Genomic DNA, 24293 nt, shown 5'->3' with positions numbered 1-24293 from the left:
GCAGTATTGATTAGGACGCGCATCGATTCTCGGATTGCTCAGTGTTCCGCGATGATGGTTATTTCGCGAATTGGATATTTTGTCCGGCTCCATCAATCGCTTATTACAATCCACAATTATTCAATGCTTACCGAATGGTTAAACGACCAACGAAATTGCCTGGCAAGCCGAATATTGCAAAATCACTGGGCGTGATTAATAAATATTGCCTCCTCTTTTTTTTCATTTCGTAATGGGAACTTACGCGGTAAAACGGGAAACGTGTTTGCCGCTTTGGACGGTAATTCCTCGGCCACCGGCGCGCGCGATTTTTATTTGCTTTCGGCGTTGATACGAGGATTCTAGTTCTCTGCGCGGGATATTAATAATTCCAAATTTTATCCAGGGGTCCGCGGCGTTCCGCGGCACGTAAATTGCAAATTCTTAGCGGAAATGCTTTGGATATTTGAACACCGCTTCCGCGTGAAATTGTAACGCCCATGTGATGGGGTTCGTTGAAACGCGAGCTGAGAACCGCTGGTACGATTAATTCAGTTTATTTGCTTTCAGAAGTACTAGAACGTTTCATCGGAGTTTTAATAATAAATATGCATCGTTCGGATGTTTAGTGTTCTTGTAAGCCTAAGTTGAGAACCCCTGTTATGACTATTTTAGTTTATTTGGTTTCAGAAATACTTTAAATATTTAATCAGAGTTTTATAAGGGTGCATCGTTGGGATGTGTAGTATTCTTGGAAGCGCAAGTTGAGAACCCCTGACTTGATTATTTAAATTTACTTCTTGACAAAAATATTTTGAACATTTAAAGAAAATTGCGTGAAAGTGGGTAATAGGTAGTACGCACGTGGAGTCACATTTTTTGGTGTGCAAGTTGAGAAACACTGATTTAATTTCCGCAAACCTACATCAAAGTAAAAAATCTGCACTTTACCAAATCTCTGTATTTACCAGAATTTTGCTTCTACAAAAGAAAATTGAAAAAATTCCCGTGAAAGTCGTATAGAAATATTAAAACTTTTTAGCACCAGATACCCTGTAATATTATAAACAAATTAATCATGCTGCGTCTTCGGAACTTTTTCGACCCAATTGCTTTTTTATTTTCTAAGCAATATGCTTTTTTATGGTCTGACTTAAACACTGTTATTAAAAACTTATTACTGTTTTATACGTTGCCATATTTTCTAATAAGAGAAAAAATAAAAATAGAACAGCCAAGCCCGTAGAAATGACGGTTTACAAATTTCTGTTTTACATTGCAAATACTATCACTCTGCTTTTATTGGAATTTATTTTGACTACAGTAAAAATATGGGAAGAATTATAGTATGTATGACAATTTATTTCTAATTAACTACTTATGTCTTATGGTTCTGTGTACAAGATTCCTCATTACACCAAAATCCATCAATATGATCGATCAATATGCTGATTTTTCTACTGCCACGATGTATCGTACAAATGAGATACAATTTTTTCCTATTATTAACGTGAGCTATGTATACCAGTAATTAAACAGTTAAGGCTATGTGGACGGCATATTTATATCATAAGTTAACATAGATGTAGAAGTAAAAATAGAAATAAAGGAACAAAATAGAAGCAGAAATAGCAGTATAAATAGAGATAGAAATGCAAGTATAAATGGAAACGGAGATAGAAGTGAAATAAAAAAATAGAAGTAAAAATAGAAACAGAAGTAGGAGAAAGGTAATACAAGTAAAAATAGAAGTATGCGAAAGTAATACAAATAAAAATAGAAATAGAAGTAGGAGAAAGTAATACAAATAAAAGAAAGAAGTAAAACTATAAATAGAAACATACAAGTACAAATATTTACATACAGTGAAATATTTATAATCGTCTACATCAAAATATTCATATTAAATATTTACATTTACACAACCGTAACTGCTTAATTACTGATACATTTACCTCAGAAACAAACTGCGACGAAACGCAGCATGGTAAATTAATGAATCCAGACAATTACCAAGTCGCGTAAACGCTTCCCATCGGATGCCAGCGAACACTTGTCCAAGCACCGTTCGGCAAAGCTGGAAAATTTCTCCCTTCGCGGATTAGCCCGGCAGGAACGCGGGATAAAAACGTGTCCACGGTGGTTGAGAAGGGGTGCTCGAAGGGAGGGAGAACGCGAGAATAACTACACCGGCTCACGCCAACCGTGACTCAATGGCGGCGTGCACGCCACTTACGCTTAAACATCAGCCGACTCGATTCGCGGGCTAGGGAGGACGATTTCCGAACTGCGCGCCGGAAAATCGTGGCCCCCGCGGTCGGTCGGTCTGTCGGTCGGTCGGTTGGTCGGGCCGCGCGACTACTGCGCACAATCTTAAGGGTAGAGAGGCGTTCGATCGCAATCCGGTCCATGTGGTGTCAACCGCGATCCCCGGGGGTGAGGGGTCGAGGCCTGATCAATCTCTCGCTACGGCGGGACAAAGATCCCCTAACTTGTTAATCCCCGCGACGACGGGATTCTGGGTACTCCGTCGCGGACCTGACGATCGTTGTTTAACCAGTTAGCTGTCTGCCGAGTACAGTCGTCGCGAAGAATTTGCAAGATTTTCTGGTACGACGAGTATACTCGTCGCGAAGAATTTGCAAGATTTTCTGGTACGACGAGTATACTCGTCGCGAAGAATTTGCAAGATTTTCTGGTATGACGAGTATAGTCGACGCGAAGAATTTGCAAGATTTTCTGGTACGACGAGTATACTCGTCGCGAAGAATTTGCAAGATTTTCTGGTACGACGAGTATACTCGTCGCGAAGAATTTGCAAGATTTTCTGGTACGACGAGTATACTCGTCGCGAAGAATTTGCAAGATTTTCTGGTATGACGAGTATAGTCGACGCGAAGAATTTGCAAGATTTTTTGGTATGACGAGTATACTCGTCGCAAAGAATTTTCAAGATTCTGTATTGGGACGAATATATTCATCATGAAGAATTTACAAGGTTTTATGGTATGACGAGTGTACTCGTCATGAAGGAATGGCAAGGTTTTGTGTTATGATAAGTATACTTGTCGTGAAGGAATGGCAAGATTTTGTGTTGTGACGAGTATACTCGTCTAAGAACAGTTAATTGGTTAAGGGAATATTTATTTTTGAAACAACCGATGTGATTGGTATTGGTATTATTACATATAATTATTTGTAGATACACACTTTTCAAAGAGATCGCAACAAGTAACTGGTTAATAGTGAAAATTTTGCGTTCGTTTTCTAGTATCGTCCGATTAATCAATTTTTTAATTTTCGTCTTTCCTTTTCTTTCTGTTTCCACTAAAAAGAATTTATCATCTAACTTGTTTACCTTTATTTTGTGGCTGTTATTTAACTGATTACGATAAGAAAAGTGCAGGAACAGTTTGTATTAACCTATTAACCGTAGAATTTAGTCTCAAAAATCTCTCTGTGTAGGCACGATACTAAAATCAAACGATAATATGTATATTCTTCAAACGCAAGGTAAATTCATCGATAATATATAACGAAAGACTAAAGTGAAATAAAGAATTTCAAATTTACCTGAAAAAATAAATAATTCATCGTTGAACGAATTAGTATCACTTTGAGTTTTAAGATGACGTTACACGCATTAATACTCGTTAAACTCAATTAACTGGTTAATACTAAAACTACCAAACTTTTTATTATGGAAACGCTGAAAGTGTATTTCCTGAGATTTCAATTTATTTCTAAATCTGTTTGTATATTACGAAAACAATTTGTTCAATAATTGCTTAGGGAATAATTTGTTTTCATTTCAATATTGAAAAAAGGAGAAATCAGGAAGAAGTCATTCTGACAAGTCTGGTAGTTCTTTGCGAGAATATTTTTGAGAATTTCAAAGTAAAAACCCCGAATTTGTTTCCGAGATAATCGGCTCGGAAGGGTTTGTCAAACGCGTGCACATTAGTATTTACGTGAAGTAGAAACGGTAAGCCACGAACAGGCGCGTTGGCCGAGACCTATTCACCTGCGTCGCTAACTTTCGAACGTGATTATCTGAGAAACGAAGTGTCGCTAGAAAAAATTGTACTCCACACTTTCGACTTATTTTTTTGTTCTTTTTTTTGTACAGAATCAGAAACTTTGCAATTGCACTTCATTCTAGAAGCCCTCTATATAATTCGAATTAATTAGTGCCAAAATTATTCAAACAAAATGCTATTTTGGTACACTATTTTAAAAACTTAATATCGTAAATAAAGTTGTATACAAGCAGTTGAAAAGGAAATTGGTTATTTAATTCAAAGTAAAAGTATATTTCATTTTTGATCAAGTTGTCTGAATAAAGAGGGTGAATCGCGAAGTATATATAAAACATGTTTAACTACTTATTTAACTCAAGTAAAAATCACGAAAATTGTGTATTACGCCAAAAATCAGAAGCTTCAAATTTGACACATCAAAATATCAAATGCTTTAAATTCAACGAACCAAAAGTTAAAGGCTTCAGATTCGTTACATCAAAAATGAAAGGCTTCAAGTTCGTCACATCAAAAAAGTGAAATGCTCTAAATGTAACATACTAAAATTCAAACGCTTCAATTTCACCATGTCAAAAAATCAGAAGCTTCAAATTTGACACGCCAAAATGTCAAATGCTCCAGATTTAACGAACCAAAAATTAAAGGCTCTAAATTCGTCACATCAAACAGTGAAACGCTCCAAATGGTACGGTATCAAAATTCAAATGCTTTAATGTGAACACGCCAAAAAATAGTAAGCTTCAAATTTAACATTCACTTGATTGACAAATATTTTACATTCAACGAACCGAAAAATTAAAAGCCCTAAATTCGTCACATCAAACAGTGAAATACTGTAAATTAAACGCACCAAAAATCAAATGCTTTAAATTCAACGAACCAAAAAATGAAAAGCTTCGAATTTGCCGAAATTGATTTCACTGAATGTATTTCACGGCTGGACATATAACTGTGTCACCCACTTATGACTAACCTAACAGTCAAAGTGTTAAATATGTCAAGAGCTCTGGCGTGCTCGACAATGAACGAACGAAGCACAACTGATTGAAGCAATTAGAGGATACATCAGTCGAAACGATTCCCTCGACAAGCAATCCAGGAGTTTCAGGAGTCCTCGTAGGCACGTGTTGAACGGCGAAGCAGATCATCTGAACACAGAACAGGGAAAGAATGGACGGAGACTGGACATTCAACTGGTTCCTGAACTTCATTGTCCAAATCTGCTTTCCGTTTCACGTTCTATCGATCGTTTGGACACGGGCAGGGTTTCCTGATCCCGATTGGATATGAAGCAACAAACGGATACGGGGACGGAACAATCGTGGCTCGAGAAAGGCAACTGTCTATAAAGCTGTTCCTTTTGGAAACAGAAGCAGAGGAGAAAGCCAAATATAATCGGAGTGGAAATACATTTTTATTATAGCAATTAATATATTTATGGCAATGAGTAAGTAGAGTGCACATTTTTTCTTAGAACAACAGCATTAAATATTGTACAAATTAGAAGCAACTTATTTAATGAAATGGGAACTGAAGAATTGAGATATATTATTTAATCATTTCCTTATGAATTCTGGTAAAATTTCATTTAATTATTTCATTAACGTGGAAGTTCGTTTTTGGGTTTTAATGGATAATTGTTAATAACTGTCATTTGAAGATTAACATGGTAAAAGCGAAGTGGTAGAAAATTTGTTTGTCATGAGATACTGTTGTTTTAGTTATTAGTTTTATCGGTGTGAAATTTTGGAAATTAGTGGTCTTGCGTTTAAAAATTATTATTAAATGTTATACAAAATATTTTAATTAATAAAACTGTTTTCAAGTGAAAGAATACGATCACCCTTTGTCTGAAGTAGATTATCAAATAAAAATGGAGTTCTATTTTGAGTCTAAGACTATTTCAATCCAAATGAGAGAAATAATATTCAGATCTATAAAAAAATTCATTAGTATTCATTGAAATAAGGTATTACTATGTGGATACTTCAGATTACTAACACTTATGAAGTGGTTAGACCATATTTTAAAAGTCCTCGACTTCAGTAATTCATCGGCGAATGTATATTCAGTAAAATATATTCTAAATGTGTTTTTTTTCCTTTCTCATTAATTACCAGTGAACTATTCATATTTTTAAGTAAATTCAACAGTATCAGAACAATAAATCAAAACAGCAGTCTACAATCTCAATAAAACTCCACTTGGAACACTAAAAAACATCCTCAACACACATGTACACTTTTTATTTACAACCCTCCACAACGAAAGGTTGAAAACGTCCTCATCAAACAAGAACAGTGGAAGAAACCCTATTCAATCGAGTGTCTTAGAAACAATCAAACCCATGGATCAAATGAAAATTGCGGAATTGCTTGCCCCAGTGGTTCTCATCTAAGACACGAAGCAAAATTGAAAAAACAGAGAACCAAAATCAAATAATTCATGAAGAACAAGGAGAACAACAGCTTCCATTTTTAAGTTCCATGATTTTATTACTTGCACGATATTTCATCGAATATCAGAACCCAAAAATAAACTACAAAACTGAACCCAGAATGGACTCTTATAATAAATAGAAATAACAAAATTACTTATTCCAATGAATACTATCCAAGACACAAAACAAAATCCAAAAAATCAAAGAATCATAACAAAATAATCCGTAGAAACATGAAAAACAGCTCTCCTTTCCAAATTTCCAAATTTTGTCACATTCTGAGTGCAGAAAATAAGCTCCTATGACACATGAAAATTACAAAACTGTTTATATGGTGATTCTCATTTAACACGAAGCAAATTCCAAAAAACAAACAATCAAAATTAAACCAAACTAATTCCTATAAACTAGAAAAATGGCTTCCATGTCTGGGTTCCAATATTTTTTCACGAATCCGTCACGATATTTCATCCAATATCGAAACCCACAATGAACTCTACAACAAACGAAAATTACAAAAGTCCTTACCGCAGTGATTCTCATTTAACACAAAACAAATTCCAAAAAACAAACAATCAAAATTAAACCAGACTAATTCCTATAAATTAAAAAAATACAATATGAAGTCCCATAATGAACCCTTACAACAAATTATTATTATTAAAAATTACAAAACTGCTTATCCCAGTGATTCTCATTGAACACAAAACAAATTGCAAAAAACGAACGATCAAAATCAAACCAAACTAATCCGTATGAACTAAAAAAATAACTTCCATGTCTAAGTTCCAATATTTTTCCACGAATCCGTCACGATATTTCATCCGATATCAGGAACCCGAGATGAACTCCCAGAACCAGGCTCGCGAAATGGAACACAGGGCGGCTGGAAGAAAGAGACTCCGTGAAAAAAGGGTTCGCGAAGCATCTCTGAGGGAAGACAAATCTCCCGACGGTTGGAAGGTAGTCACTGGAAGCGGCGATAAGGCGGCACACCGTCGGACGGAATTTCGGATCGCGACGCGCGGCTCGCTAGCCGGGCTCCGATCGATAAGGGATACTTTAGCCCTAGAAAGACTAAGCCTCGGGACAAAGCAACTTATCTGCGTCCGTAACCGTTCATTTGAGACGCGTTTTTCGGGAACTAGATCCGTCGCTGAACCGTAATCGACCCCTCATGGAATTTTGTTCGATTAATTGGTGTCGGGTGGATGAATTTATTAACGCCGGTACTAGCAGACTGATCACGATGACCCATTTTATGATGGCTCTAGTGCTTTATGCATTTATCAAAGTGCGTAGGGTATAAAATAGAGAAATTTCAATGAGAATTATTTAATAATAAAAATAATTGGTTTGGCATTTTTTTATTTCGCAGTTATTGATGTTACAAGATTGTTGAGTTTGGGAAATTGTTTCGTTTAATGCAATGTGATGTGATAGATGTACTGTTATGATTATTGTTAGAAGTGTATGTTAATCATGTTAAATACTTAGTTATTGTTACTTTATTTTTAATTTATTGAGGTCCATAAGGAGAAAATTGTTTTTAATTAGACTTTGTTTGTTTAAATTATTTTTGGAAATTTGTAGGTTGAATAAAGATCCATTGTTTAGTGAGTATTAGGCAAATGACAAAACAATCGAAATATTAAGAAAAAAATAAAATAAAAATTCTATAGGTTTTAAGAGGATATTTGATTTCTTTCGTTCGCGTCATTGCATCCTGATCATTCTCATTCCTTACGTGTAAAATAATAATTGTCAAACATGAAACTGTCAAATAATAATTAATTAAATTGTTATTTTAAAAAGTACAGCTCCGTGTTAATAATAAATAATATTCCGCAAATATTCTAGTAGAAGTGGATAAAAATAAATTTATATTATTAAAAATAAATAATATTTATAGTAATGATATTTGATTAAAAATAGTGTATCTTCTGTATGAAATATTTTGAAAACATAAGATATTTTCAATTCGATGGTGCAAACAGAAGGAAAGTAACTGTAAATCGACCTGAATGCCACCTCATGTGTTGTAACACTTTACAAAGACCTAGATAATATTAATTTCACATCGTTTGTGCAAAATACAAGAAGCTGGTCGTCAGAAATATGTGATGCTAATAATGAACATATTAATTCCTTATTAATTCACTGAATTTTGGAGGAACATGTCGAAAAAAAATCCTCTTTTTAATTGTAAATATTATTTTACAATATAAATGTTTGTAAACCTGTATCAAATACTATATTTCTCGAGGAATCTTCTAATGTCGTATATGTATAGCATTGCGAAGGTAGTATTTGAAGACTGTATAATAAAGATTATAATACAAATTTCAAAATAAATTTAATAAACAGGAGTAGCATTAGAAAAACAAAATAAAATGTAAATTAACTTTCCATTATCGATGGAATATGATCTTTGCAATGAGCACAAATTTTTAATAAGTATGGAATTCTTTTTTCTCTGAGAATCTATTAAAGATAATATATTTTGAGCAGAGACACTTGCTAAAAAAACCATAAGACAAGGAATTCACTCATTGAATGCTGCGAGATTCACTGACGACCGGCACTCCACTTTCCGGTGGCGCCGTGGGGGTCACCGGTTACCCCCAACCAAATCAAATTACTGTAATTCGTTCAACTAAAACGACAATTGCCCATAAACTCTTCAATGCAATAAAAATTGTAATATAAAGCGTTAACAGGTATCAATGATTTAATTATCAAAAACCAATAACTGTATTCTCATTGTACAACGAAAATACTGAAATTTGGAAACAATAGAATACTAGTTGAAAATTGTTAGTAGACCATGTACTTCTACTTTCTCACTAATATAATTCGATAAACATTTAATCAGTATTACCATATCATTACATTGTTATTACTATTACTATATTATTCTAGTTTTATATTATAAACAACCTACTCATGTCCAAGCTCCAATCATTAAAACCCAAAAAATGTTGAAAAATAGAAAACAAGAATTTGACGACATTGAAGTGTTCCTCATTCCGTGGAAACGGTACGAACAAGTCTACATCCCATTCCCCGCATCGCGGTACACATACATCTCCGCGAAATATTCCAGCGCATTCAGCAAAACACAGCAAATTCAACGTGTCACACGTAAAGACCACCCGTCACCGGAAGCTCTCGGTCCCGACGCCGTGATCCCGTCCGAGGAACCCCTAACGAGCGACACCTGTCAGTAACCACTCGCATCCTAACAAAAAAACGTGGTCACTAGACAGGGGTGGGGGGATTGGGTGTAGTTTAACCAAAAGAAGCCATAAAAAGGAAACAAGGATCACAGCTTGTCCGAGAGACCCGCTACGAAACCAGGACAGTCAGCGACCTACAATAGTCCGTGGCATCAACACATCCTCTAACGATCCCAACTAGAGCAAAGACCCAAGAAGCCTCCTATCAAAGAAACACGAATTCCGTGCAAGCCGCCGGCTCACGATTTTCGTGGTGGCGTGCCAGAGCCGATGGTCCCGGACCAGCCCGATCGATATACCCTTTTTCGAGAGTGCCTTCGACCCTCCCTTCTTTCATCGGCACTGGGCATCCAAGCTAGCCTCTAGCTCCAAGAAGAAAGCTAGCCGCGTGTGTAACAAGCGACCCCCTCCCGAAAAAAGGGTCCGGCTGAATGGAAGCAAGGACACCGTAGGGTACACCAGCAGAGACATACCTTTAGCCAGCGTCCAGAGCGGAGGACCAGGGACCGGAAGCCTGGCCGGCGACCGGGATGGCACACGGTGTCCTCAGGTTTTTCAGCGAAGGAAGCGGCCGCGGATTTTCCGGTTGCAGCTTTCTCACCTCACCGTATAACGCCACGCGGGAATCAATACGCGCGCCTGCCTCAAGCTTTTCTCTCTCTCTCTCTCCCTCTCTCTCTCTCTCTCTCACTCTCTCTCTCTCTCTCTCTCTCTCTCTCTCTCTCCCTCCCTCTCTCTCTCGCTCGCTCTCCCCCTGGCACACTCTCTCCCCCTCTGGTTTCCCCTTCTACACCCACTGTCTGTCTATCGTTTCTTCTCCGCCCTAGCTCCACTCGCCACGGTGCTTCCCTGTGGCTTTCTCTTTTTCCTTCGGTCTTAGCTATTAGGGTAGCCTAGTTAGCCCCTGTAGCTGATGAGGACATCAACCTGGGCACTGGTGTTTAGCACTGTTGGGCTGGTTACTTGGATCGTTTCTTGATTTTCGTGGATTTACGAGCTGGACTGATGATTCTTGGTGCTGATTGATGACACTGGGCTAGAAGAGTTAGGGGATGGCGCTGATGCCAACGAGACACCCGGCTCGCGAACTGTTCGCACCGACACGTAAACCGGGGATTCGGCTGACCACGGTGTGCAACGCACCGCGCCGCAAAACCACGACTACCTGAAGCACCCGGGCGGACATGTTGGACGAGGGTAGTGCGCACTCGCGACACCCGAGCACCCCGCCACCCACCGCCGCCGTACACACGCGCGCGCGTGCGGTGTCGGGCCGGATCGTGAGGATTTTCAGCGACCGTTCCGCGACGGAAATCAAGTTTCTACGCCGGATTTTTGTCGCGACCTGGACGCTAGGCGATGAAAGGGTTCCGGGTGTTTGATTATTGGACTTTCTGGAGGGTGGTCTTGGGCTCCGGAGTTTTGGGGAGCGAGGTTCTTATTTTTGAAATCTTGGACGGGGAGTTCTTGTTCTTGAGATTTCGGGCAGGAATTTCTGGGTTTGAGATTTTACGCAAGGAGTATTTTTCTTTGAGATTTTCGGGAGAGAGTTTTCGTTTCTGAGATTTTGGTCGGAGAGGTTTTGTTATCGACATTTTCGGAGTGTAGTTATTGTTTTCGAGATTTTGGGAAGGAGCTTCATTTTTAAGATATAGGGGAGAGAGTTTTTGTTTTTGAAGTTTTGAAAGGGGAATATTTTGTTTTTGAAATTTCGGCGAGACAGTTTTTGTTTTTAATAGTTTGAGGATGATAATTGATCGTTTTTTGGATTGTTCTATTTTTTATCTTGAAGATGGGGTGTTTTTTGTGGGATTGGGCATTATGAATGATTACAGATTTGTATATAGAAGGAAAAGTAGAAGAAATAATAGAAATTGTGGAGATGCTTTCAGAATTGGGGAGGAATATCTTCCGAGTAATAAGTTGTTTGGCACTTTTCCAAACTGGATCTGAAGGTTTCCTTTTCTTTCGAAGCGCAGGTACCACCTTAAATTGTTACGGTCAAATTAAAATTTCTCTATATATTTAAGAAGTGTTTATCCAACAGAAATTGTTTACCTATAAATTGTAATAATCTCAACAGTTTTCTTTCTGTTTTTAAAATTAATTGTATTCTTTTAAATTATAATTGTTACATAAAAAGTTCATTATGTATTGAAGTAATAACTTCCTGGAAACAAAGGCAGTAACGAAGATTCTGTTACAATTACCAAGTTGTTCTATATTTTCACAAATTCTAAAGATCTTTCTCTTCTGAAGTGAAGAATCTTCTTTTAAACTATGACCATCAATTAAAAGTTCATTATATATTCAAAAGATACGTTTAGTATATATTCAACGTGGAATAAAATGAAAAAGAAACGATGAAGATTCTTTTACAAATAGTAACAAATATCAAATCCATTTTTATAAATTTTTTATAAATTGAAAATGATCCAAGTGCGCTCTGTCCCTTACGTCGTACGACCCCGAAAAATTATTGCTGTTTAACAACTGTTGTTCCACGTATATAAGAAAGTTCCAAGGAACAGTTTAGATCATAAACGCATTTTCCGGCTGCGTTTGAAATGGTACCGTTCGAGACTGCACAGTAAAATTTAATTAAACTGTAAATTTCCCGGTGCAACTTCCAGGAGAACTTTTCCTTATAATCCGGAAACGAGATGTTTCCTCAAGTCGCGATTTAAATTACTTCAAAAAACACCGTTGAACAAAGCGTTAATTTAAACAGTTTCTAGCCCTTTTCCCTCTGGAACCAATCGAATTAAACAAAATTAGAAACTTTCGTTGCGCCTCATCGAAAAATACATTCGTTCCTCGTGTTTTCAGTGAAAATTTAATCCTGAAAGTTACCACTTCTGCAAAATCTCACTAATTCAATCGATAGAGATTACCGTAAGGCTTTCAGTTTTCGATTTACAGAGTATCGACGACTGTTGCGCCGTTTCAGATAAAATGGACCGGGATTTCTCGTAGCAGTACGACGAATTTTTCTGGATTTCGTTATATCCAACCGATCGCTTCGGACCTTTTTCGGGAATATTTTTTTTTAATCCCGACGCAACAGGTTCTTTCGAAGGAATTCGCGCGGCCTTTGTGCGCGGGATCGATCGAACTTCCGCGGAATGGAGGAATGATTTTTAGCGAGAACGTACAGTCGACTGCGAAAATTTGGATGAACAATTAAATCAGTAATTTGAATTAATTATTAATCAGAGTATAATAACACTAAAATTTATGAAAATAATAATAAGTACTAGAAAAGATTCATAAAAACGAACCAAGTAGTATTTTTTCTTTAATTAAGGAGTATAGAATAATTAGAAAGAAATTGTAAATTCTTCTTTTTGTAAGTACAACTTATTTTTCTTTACTGTTTAATTTTTGAAATGGATAAGTGTATTCTTTTTTTCATAGAGCAAAAAAGTATTAAATTTCTCCGTACTGAAAGTAATTTAAGTTTTCTTACATTAAAAGGTTGTTGCTAAATTAATATTCCTAGACTTTTTCTTTTAGTTTAGTTTAACCCGTTGAGCCATAATATCGTATCAGATTCGTGACGAAAATTTTAAACTTAATTTGGCAAACCTCAGCCTTATATATTTTTTAAAAATCTAAATTAAATATTAATTTTTTATTATCAATCATTACCATTTGGAGTAGACGTAGACATAAAATAAATAAATGTGATAAAATAGTCGTTTCGATCGTAGTTAAGAATTCAATCATAGGCAAGGGGTTAAACTGTGAAGTGCTATACTATAATATGAGCAATGGCATAATATAACAATGAATATTACGAAAATTCAAAAAGAATGTTTAAATTATTCAATGATTTCCATGAAGTTTTCATAAATAAAAAATCTGGAGTGATTACTCTTATATCATAATTTGACAGGAGATTAATTTAATTTAGTTCAAAGTATCGTTACGTACAAGTGTAAAATAAAACTCGTGAAAATAATTTCTAAAGATCATTTCAATTTTTGTTTATTTCAAGCTCATCACTCACGAAATAGTCACTCTTAAAACTTACACGTTTACTCCGGCTTTTTCGTTGACTGCTGCACTCCTGCTTATCCTTTGAAAGGTTCTCCAATATCCTCGTCCCGTTTTATGTTCTCTAGAGTCCCTAAATACTGTCCCTATGTGAAATATTTCACCGTTGGGACCAGGAAAAAGTTACATGGGACTTAAAATCTAATTAATCCATAATTCCAAAAGTAAGATATGTTAAACGTGTCACATATTCATAAAATATTTTTTATTCGTTGCAGGGGGTGAGTTCACCCCTCGAAGTAGGGAATGCATTAATAAATCAGCTTGTATAAGTGGTGTGGTGTTTAAAACCAGTAGGGCGGTAATCTGTGCAATTAAAGTGGGCTTTAAGCCCCACAGGTGGTAATTTTTCACAACTTCGTAGGGCAAGCGTGTCCCGCTGGTGGTTCTAGGGTTAACCATTCCATGGGGATGATATATTTTTGTATGTGCAGTCCCTGGACTCATGAATAATCTTTCCAATAGTTGAATTATTAAACTGCGTCTCTTAAAATAAAGGCTGAAACAAAGAAAAACTAATTCTCTTATTTTTCTGATACCAGCAATTTATGTATATTAACAGTACTATGTAGTGATTAACTTCACTTTTTAACCTTTTCAAATTATAGTATCAAAATATCTAATTAAGTTTTTATCTGCACAGTTTCATCTAGTTTATTTACCTTTTATTCTGATGAGTTAATCAGTTACATGAAAATATTATACTATATTATACTATATTATATTATATTATATTATATTATATTACATTATATTATATTATATTATACTATATTATATTATGTTATATTATATTTGAATTATAATATTATATTATAAATTAATAACTACACCAAAAACTGACAAAAAATTCTTCAAGAATTTGGGCAACATATTTAACTAATTTTAATAAAATAAAGTGAAAGGTATTTCAAAAAATTCCTAGACAAAATATAAAATTTTTGTCGCGAGTCTGAGATCCGAAAAATGATTCGGCTGGAAAATGGATTCCATGCTGCCGTGAGTCTCCGATTCTCCCATTCCGGCTTCTTTTGCTGGCTCTCAGGGCTGTCGAACCCTCGCACGCAGACGTCGAAATTTTTCCACCCCTTTTTCCTCTCCCACTTCCTCTTCTTACACGACGACGATAGTGACGAAACGTATGCACCGCGGCAACATCGGTTTCGTCGGCTTGTCTGAGTTTTATTACGTTCCCTGCCGTTTGGTAAACAGCTATTCAAAGGGAAGATTACTCATCAATGGACTAAAGATTTTCCTCTGCTTGTATATGTTGAATATATTAATATTACGATACGAAAAAAAAAGATATTATATGTTTAACTATTCATCTATTTCCAAGCTACGTCGTTTTTTTTACTAATTAGAGAATATACCGTGTTATTCTTTTTTATGACACTCCGATTTGAAATCTCTTGTAAAATGTAATATAAAATGTGTATAGTTCATCCGTTTCCAAATATTATTCATTTACATTTTATTCCTTCGGTTTTATAAAATATAATATGTAACGTGCCCCATTAATTAATTTCAGAATATTTTAGATTTAATTTCCTTTGTCTTTTACAGTCTGTACAGTAAAATATGTGTTGCTAACGATTTCCTGAATTTCTTCGCTGAAATTCCTTTTTTCCTGACTATGTAAAATAAAATTCGTCTACTGGATTCGATTCTGAATTTCTTTGTTCGATATTCACTTATTCCGTGAAATGTAAAATGAAATATATCTACATAATTTCTTTCTGTATTTCGTAGATTAAGTTACATTTTTCTTCAAATTCATTTATTCAAAATTAGTCCTTTGGATAAAGTATAAAATAAAATGCATACACCTACATAATTAATCAATTTCTCTATCTCTTAGATTAAGTCTATTATTCCTTAATTAATTGTATAATAAAATACATTTCACAATTAATTACTCTCCAAATTCTCCCATTCCAAAATTACGCTGCTTCTCTAAAACACAAAATAAAACACACCTACATTCTCTTCCAAAAATATCGTTCTTCTAGCAAAATACACAATAAAACACATTCACCCAAATTCTTCCTTTTAAAATCGTCTCCTCATAAGACACAAAACATATTGCTCCCCTAAAACACGAACTAAAATACATTCAGCCAAATTCTTCCTTTCAAAATTCGTATCCTCATAAGACACAGAACTCATTACTTCCCTAAAACATAAAATAGAACACATTCAATCAAATTCTTCCTTTCAAAATTCGTCTCCTCATAAGACACAAAACTCATTGCTTCCCTAAAACACAATCTAAAATACATTCAACCAAATTCTTCCTTTCAAAATTCGTCTCCCCGTGAACCGCGAAATAACACACACACACACACATTGGACTCGTCGCCGAGTTCTCCCGTTTGAAATTCGTTTTTTCCTCGATTGAATCGCGCCGGCAGACGGCAAGCCAGGGCCGAATTACTTCGCCGATAAATCCGTGAAGGGACGTGATCCTTCTGACTGTTCGTTCCATCGGGACGATTTCTCAACGGTCAGGGTCGACTATTATGGTTTTCCACGAAATCACGTGCGGTAATCACCGTGTTTTACGAGCTGCTGCGAGGTGCAGACTATTAGATCGATACAATCGGCCTAGCCACGGTGCTTCTGAGACACGCTGATTGCGGCCTCCTCTGCTAATTTTTTTCCTCTATCCTTCCTTTCTCTCTTTCTGTCCCTCGAGTAAAAGATCGCAATCAGCTGGTGATTGTCGTGTACCCGTCGCCGAGTACTGTACACCTCCTCTCACTGTGTATGCATGTACAGTCCGGAGACTAATGCGAACAGCGCTAAGTAGATGCGGGCGGTTTTGGTCGGACGGTCCCTTTCAACCACCTGCATCCACGAAATTTCAGTTGGACTTTTTCTTCTTTTGGTGAGATCTTCGAGCTGATTTTGTGCTTAATGAATTTCTCTAAGCATATATTTGTTACATGCAAAATTGTTGTTTTATTGTTTACATATTATTTAATTGTTGACAATGTAATGATAAACTATTGTCGTTTTAAATATCTTAGACCTGATTTTGTATATTGTTTACTCGTTGACAATGCAAAGTTAATTTGTTTTTTAAGATATCTTTGATTTTGTTCTAACTGAATTTCTCTAGGTATGTGTTATATGTAAAATTTTTAATTTGTTATTTTTATATTACTTTTCAAGCTAGTTTCATTTGTAATCAATTGATTTCAAACATATTTCTTAAAACTCTAATTTCATTGTTTGGATATCACCTTCTTTTTGGCAATGCAAGATGAAAATAGAACTACGATAAAATTGATTAATAGAAAACCGAATACGTTGAAATGAATTAAACAAAGAAAATATGAATATACTACAATAAATTAAACAATATGAAATAATTGAAAAATAGTTGAATAAATTACAGAAATCGTCATATTGAAATTCAAAGGAAACAGGTTTCTGATATTTCAGTTTTCTTAATAACTCTCTCGCAATATTACCTCGTAAAGAATTGACGAATTAACTCCGTTTGACGAGTATACTGTCGTCTTAAAGCTTGTAACAATACTAATTCTCTCAACGATGAATTCCTCATTTTTTCAAATAAGCATTCCCCTTTGTTTAGCTTTGGTTTTTCACTAAAATACACCCTAGGTGAATTCGTCCTGCGTTTGACGAGTACACACTTCAGGTTTTTATTTTTTCGCGCGCAAAACGAGAGATTTTTCAAACTAAATTCTACAGTTAATAGGTTATCACGTTGAATGCCGTAGTGACTCCCAACCGAATCGAATCACTACAGCTCATTCAATTAAACCACGATTATTTAAAAACATTCTTGCATTATAAATAATGCTACCTGATGCGGTGACATTCAGCTAGACGAACCTGCAATGACAATAATGCAATTTAATCAACCGATTGAATAGTACATTTCTCCCATTTTCTGTATTTTGCTCTGTGAAATCCTGCGGCGTTCAGCGCGTTAAACACCTCAGGCACTAAGTAGATGAGGACCGTTCAAGTCAGCCATCCAAACGATTCCAGTGATCCGAACAAATGTATCCTGGTGCACGTAGAACAAGGCGCAACTGTTCGGATTCAATAATGCGAACCGTTCTGTCGCCGCGCCATGTAAAATAAACGGAAACCCAGGCCAGACCCGGAGACATTAATAACGGCGGGAATCGGCGGTCGAATCCCTCGAATGTCCAATAAAATTTCCGGTGAATGGCTTTCAAATTTATTCGGGTCCCGATCCTCGTCCCCGTGATGAGCAATTAAACGCAAAAACGGCGGAATCCCACCCCATTGAACGGGCCGAGTAGCGATGGGGCAGAAGGGTGAAGGATCACTGAACAAGATCGATGAAAGTTACTTGTCTTTCGCGCCGGTGTATCAGTTTCACGCGGCTCAACTGGAAAGCCTGAACGTGAAACGAGATACAGTGGACTTCAGTTCTTGCGCCGACGCTGCGAAAACATCGTGGACTTTCGTTTCTTTAGCGAGTGCAATTATCGTGGAGCCTCGATTATCCGAACTAATTGGACAGCTTCCGTGGGAAACAGTGGTGGGTGTCGAAATTGAAGGTGTCGTTTGTTTCTTTTAATTGTCCTGTAGTAGCTATATAATTTCAGCTTCTTCGATATTGCGAGAATATTGTGGATTTTTGGTTGTTTGGTTTGCGCAATTATCATGGAACCTCGATTGTCTGAACTAATTGAAGGATTTTTTGGAAGATACCAGTGGGTACGAAAATTGGAAATTTAGTTTATTTGAATTATCCCGTGATATATAATTTAAACATAATTTTCCTTTTTGTAATCGATTGTAAATTTTTATTTTTTTATGGATACGACTACGGTGAAACCTCAATTATCCGAAATAATTGAAAATTCTTCTTTCTTATTATTTTATGATATACAATTGAAGAACGATTGTTCTTTTTATAATTATAAACAAAACTAAAAAGATTAAACTAACTAAAACATTTTAAGTTTGGCATTCACAATCTTTTCTACAAATATTCTTCCATTACGCTTGTAACTGTTTGAGTCACCGAATTTTTTTAAAAATCGAGTGACATTTATATAAAATAATATTTCAAACACCAAATATTATTACATTTATAAATTCAGAACATGTACAACCCTCCTTCCAGTTGCCTGTTTAATAAAACCCTTTTACATCTGACAATCCCTAACTACAAACCCAATACTTCAATCCAAATTTTCTATCTCCGACCCCCACTTCAGCAACAAAAATTTACAACGACCATCTTCACAATTTTCCCATGGCGCCAACAAAAAAAAATTCAAAAACAAATAACACTACATTATTCAAACCATCATATTCCACAATCTTCCGAATCACTCTTCTAATCCAAGACGCCATTTTCGAATCTTAAGAAGATCCGCGGCGAAGACAGCCAACATGGCTGCGAAAGTGCGCCAAATTTGAATACCTAACCCTAATCTTCCACTAATACCGATCACGCGTCTCGATTTTTCTTATCAAAGCACTGAAAACTGTATAAATCATTTGTAAAGAATAAAACGAGGTAGAAAATAATCGAGAAGGTTGAAAGGATCAAAAGGATGAGAACTCGCCTTAACGTGAGAGTGATTTGTCTTGGCGTTTTGTCAACGGGACTCGCTCAAGTGATTTCGCCGAGGGCCAGGACCAAGCCGGCTGAGTCCTGAGTCCGAAGTCAAGTCACTTCTCCGTTGTCATTCCCATCGAGCCTAAACGTCCTACTTCCGGTTCGGCTATTCTGGCCTCGATCGATCGGAGAGAGGCCGCCTCCGTGTCAAAAACACTCGGCGGAAAGACGTCGTCGTCGCGTCGATTCTACGCCGAGGAGAACGAGATCGCCTACGGTCGGCCGCTCATAAATTTTCAGGACGGACTGTAGCTGCGACGAGGATTACCTGGTACCCGATTCTACGCGGCGAGATTCCGCGGAATTCCGTGCAGTAGAATTCTGAGGTCGCTTATTATCCGGTCTACTTATACGATGACATCGGTTTGATGGTATTGGGTGATTCAATTTGCACTGCGAAATGTTAAGATTAACTGGAAAGGTTTGTTGGTTTGGTTTACTATGAGGTGTTTGTATAGTAATGTATGAGGAGGTAAGTAAGTAAGTAAATGAATAAAGAAGTAGATCATATAAGTGAACTAAATAGATAAATAAATAAAGAAGTAGACTAATTAAATGAATAAAAAAATAAACCAAATAAGTAAGCTAAATAAATAAGTAAATAAAGATGTAAACCAAACAAGCAAACTACATAAATAAATAAATCAACAAAAAGACAGTAGAAAGCTTCTGAGTAAAATATGCAACATACTTCAATGAAATCTAATTTAATGTAGTGATATCTTTCTTTAAATTTCATTTAAAGATATGACCAGACATTTTGGTCAAGCTAATGTTAGGTGGAAAATCTTCATAAATCAAATTTTACTTCGTAATTTGCAAATATATCATGCAGTTTTCAATTGTTAAAAATTTAATTATGTCCTATTATTGAGGAGCAAGTTGAAAATCTCAACACAACGAAGAAATATTTCATTACATAGTGAATTTGAAATTAATTAAGTAGGAAGGTACCGAATTAATCTCTATACCTAATATTAGCTAGTAATATAAATAGAATCGGTTACGAGTATAGACACAATTTCCCATTCCAAAAATTAAATTATGGTTTATTGAAAATGCTCAAAAATCTGATGAATGAGAAGCAACTTCTGATTGATTTGAACTTATTTTACATGAAATTAATTACGATAAAAAAATATGCAGTACATCCGAACATATTCATGTTACGGCCCAATATTTATTCCAAGGGAAGAAAAATAATTATTACTAATTATTTGAAAATTGAAATTCAAGATGCCAATTAATTTATTTCGTAATTGTCGTGACAATAATAAAACTGCATAAAAATATGTTAAAAATATATTCATTGCGTACATTATTTTACTTCTGCAGTTATCTTTTATTTATTTTTAGAATAGTGAAAATACAATCGAAATAAAATAAGGTAAACAATAATCAATTAGATTGAATTCCTTCCAAGAAGCAACTCTTATGCAAAATAGTGTTAAGAGAAGAAATAGTCCAAAGAAAACAACATTAAGTTATCCCATTTCTTATCTTCGTAAAATATTTGTCAATGTCATTTCGAAAATAGCACATCAATGATTTGAAAAGAACAGTAATTTTTACCCTTAATAGAGAACGAATAAAATAATAACAATTTTTTTTAAATGTAACATAAAATAACAATAAGTAATAATTAAAAAAGTATTAATTCTTTATACCAGAAGTTAACACAAAAAAACCAGCATTGCTTATGTGATGACCTAATATTAAATTTATATTTTTTAATTCGTCTAAGTACTGACTCTTGGTTAGAAACTCGATTATCGGAACTAACTGAAGGATTTCTGCCAAAATCGTAAATTTTGATTTCTTAATTTTATTGGATGAGCCAATATTAATGGGATTTATGAAATGACCCAACATTAAATGTATATTTTTTAATCCTTTGCACTCGTATATCGTGTTGCAGAAGACAATACTTTATTACACTTTATTCGTGGTACTTCAAACAGTACTACACTTTAAAAGATTCTAAAAGCCCATCTCTCATTTGAATAATAATAAACAAAATAAATATAACGTTGAATTCCACCGCAGTAAATTACTTTAATTCATTTACCAAAAATAAATACAAGTTTACACCCCATAACGCTGAAAATAAATCGAGTGTGAAGGGTTAACCCTTTGCACATCGCAAATTTTTCACCGGGAATATTCAACATTCTCTAATCAGATACAGACCACATTTCTTGAAATTGACTTGACGAGAAATCGCATATACATTGAGGAATAAACCTATTTTTTCGATGTCTCATATATTGACGTTTTATACAAAATTTGATATTTAATATGAAACTTTACAATTCCGCTGTGTAAGTCGATTGGCGACTGAGAGCCGCCTCTGGAGTGCAAAGGGTTAACCCTTTGTCGAGCGTGACTCGACAACAGTTTTATTCACAGGTGTGCTTCTTTGTAAAGATGTTTTTAAAATAGATTACGTTATTATGTTATTTTCAATATTATTAGTAAGAAGAACCGTTTACACTGCTCTCTACAAACTATCTATCTTTTAAAATGCATTTCAAACAAAATATCGTAATAATACAGAGTTATCGAGGAGAAAATGCAAAAGAAATTCGGAGTGCAAAGGGTTAATTCATCCAAGTACACTACGATGGCCATGGTTCTCGAGGAAATCTCGACGGCCCTGCGTGCCGGCCGTGTGCGTGACGTGAACCAACACGCGAGCGCAGGCTCGCGTGTCACTGTCGTAACCCTTGAGTACATCGGTAGTCCCACGATGGACGGGGGGGCTCGCGGCTGAAAGGAAAGGGGCTGAAAAAAGGTGTGAATGCCGGATGGCGTTCATTCAAATGCCGTCCAATCGCAGCTGTCGTGCTCCGGGTCGAGTGGCAGGACCGGGATCCACGTATACACCGGGAATTATTAATTCCTCGCCAGCTCCGGTGAACGTAGTGTATCGCATTAACAACGCGAGTTAACCCGAAATCGGTGGAAACACGCTGATCGCGACTTTTTCGCGAAGAAACAAAGAAAACGAACCGGGAAACGCATACGGTTCATTCGAATGGGCTCACAGTTTGGCTTGAAGTTTCGCGATAGCTCACTTCAACTTTTGATTAACGTCGCCTAGAGCTTTGGGGCGTTCGAAGTTGTGAAATAAATGTGAGACTGGTTGTTTTGAACATTTCTTTTTAATTGTCATTCCAGTTTTGAGTTTTAGAGGATATTATGTGGTTAGGATCCGTGGAGCTAACACTAGAGCTACCGAACAGTTAAATTATTTTTTGAAATTTCTCTGTAGAATCTAGATAGTGCAACTATGGAGAATTCAATTGATTTGTAATGTAGTTTGTATATTGGTGAATTAATTTTTCTAGTTCTCGGAGAAGCTTGCGTTATCTTTTCGATAACTGGAAGAAAGAAATGGATGGGTTATTTTGGCCCATGCGATAGTTCTAGTGTTCAAAAATTATATTTTAATTGGAGGCATAAGAGAAATGCTAATAGTTTAGAGGTTTTGGACGTTTTTGAAATTTTCTCATACTTGAGTTGTTAATCAGTTAATTATTAATAATAATAGATTAAGTATTAACGATGATAACAACTAATTTAGGGAATTAGTATTCTTAGACTTATGATACTTGATTGAAGACAAGCTACTGGAAAAGGACACGAACATGAAAAGCTATATCATTTGAAAAATTGTTTTAGTTTTATGAATCTGTTGTAGTTTTATAGGTGTACCAGAAAATACGAAAACATAAAGTATGTTTGATGAACCACAAAGTTAATACTTTCATCAACATCCCCTAAAAACCCATGGCAATTTGACAAAAAGAAATGTTTAAGTCACCGAAGTATGCTAATTTGCCTGTGTTTTTGTTTATTTTGGTTTTAATTAACATGCTAATTGCAGCGTGGGGTCAACCACAGCCCCACATATGCATATACAGGGGTTCATTTCTGGCACGAAGCAATTCTCGCGCATAAATCGCGACTCCAGTCGCGTATCTCGCCGTTCTGCGTCGTCGAAAATTAATCGTTGTCCGTCTCGAAAAGTGTGTCAAACGTCTCGATCGATCGATTATTACGTCGGTGTCGTACGTCCTGCCGATTGGTTCGTATTATCGTCGCTCCACCGATTCCGACCCCTACTAGCGGCTAACAAAAGCCAGCCCGAGTGTACGGTCCAAAATTAGGAGCACCGCGCGACACCTTCCAGAATACTAAAACACCTTACTCAATATGTGATCACGACACCACGACCTTTAGAGACAAACTTGGAATTAAATCGATCGCTCCATACTACGATTTTACTCTAACCGTTTGCCTCAAGGACAATTCTGGCTCTACCGTCGCATGAAGCGAATTTATATATGTCGCTTTAGAGTTCTGTTGTAAGACAAAAACGTGTGGAGGAATGTTTTATTTGAAAGTAGAAAGTTTGGACGAGTAGGACAACATTGAGTTGTTATTAAGAGTTTCAAACTGATTATTATTCTTCTTTTAAGAAATATTCAGAGTTCTAAAGAACTTATTAAATTTATTAGGTTTCTTTAGGTATAGAAATAGTTTAGTAGATGGTATAAATATTAGAAATACTTTCTCATTTTGTAATTATTGAAAAGGTATAGGTGCTTCTCTGAGAAATTATTGAATAAATTAATTTAGTAATAGATGAACTGAAATGTATGTAATATTCATCTCAAGTTTTCATTCACTCCTATTTGCAATTAAAAGTTTTATTAAGAATCTAATGTTCAATTACTAAATTAACTAAATAACTCTAACAAAATATTAACAGTTTGTAGAACTCCCAGTACAAGTAGCGTAACATCTACAGTAACTAACACTACAAATACCAAACAACTGAAGTCACATGTCTCTCAAAAAAATCAAAGCACATTGTTTACAACTTGAAA

At 35.8% G+C, this 24293-nt stretch overlaps 1 protein-coding gene across 4 annotated transcripts in view; it reads right to left on the bottom strand.

Moving 5' to 3' along the window:
• RhoGAP100F (Rho GTPase activating protein at 100F) overlaps positions 1 to 10881 on the bottom strand; it is a 79398-nt gene extending 68517 nt beyond the window's left edge. For all 4 annotated transcript variants that reach the window (XM_076374239.1, XM_076374240.1, XM_076374241.1 and 1 more), the window contains exon 1: positions 10172 to 10881. The gene's annotated coding sequence lies outside the window, so the exon portion shown is untranslated. The remainder of the gene's footprint in view (positions 1 to 10171) is intronic.
• Between the last annotated feature and the right edge of the window lie 13412 nt (positions 10882 to 24293).

Source organism: Nomia melanderi, chromosome 2 (assembly GCF_051020985.1).
Source record: "Nomia melanderi isolate GNS246 chromosome 2, iyNomMela1, whole genome shotgun sequence".
NCBI lineage: Eukaryota > Metazoa > Arthropoda > Insecta > Hymenoptera > Halictidae > Nomia > Nomia melanderi.
The sequence above is the reverse complement of the archived record's forward strand: the minus strand, read 5'-3'. Positions and strand labels throughout refer to the sequence as shown.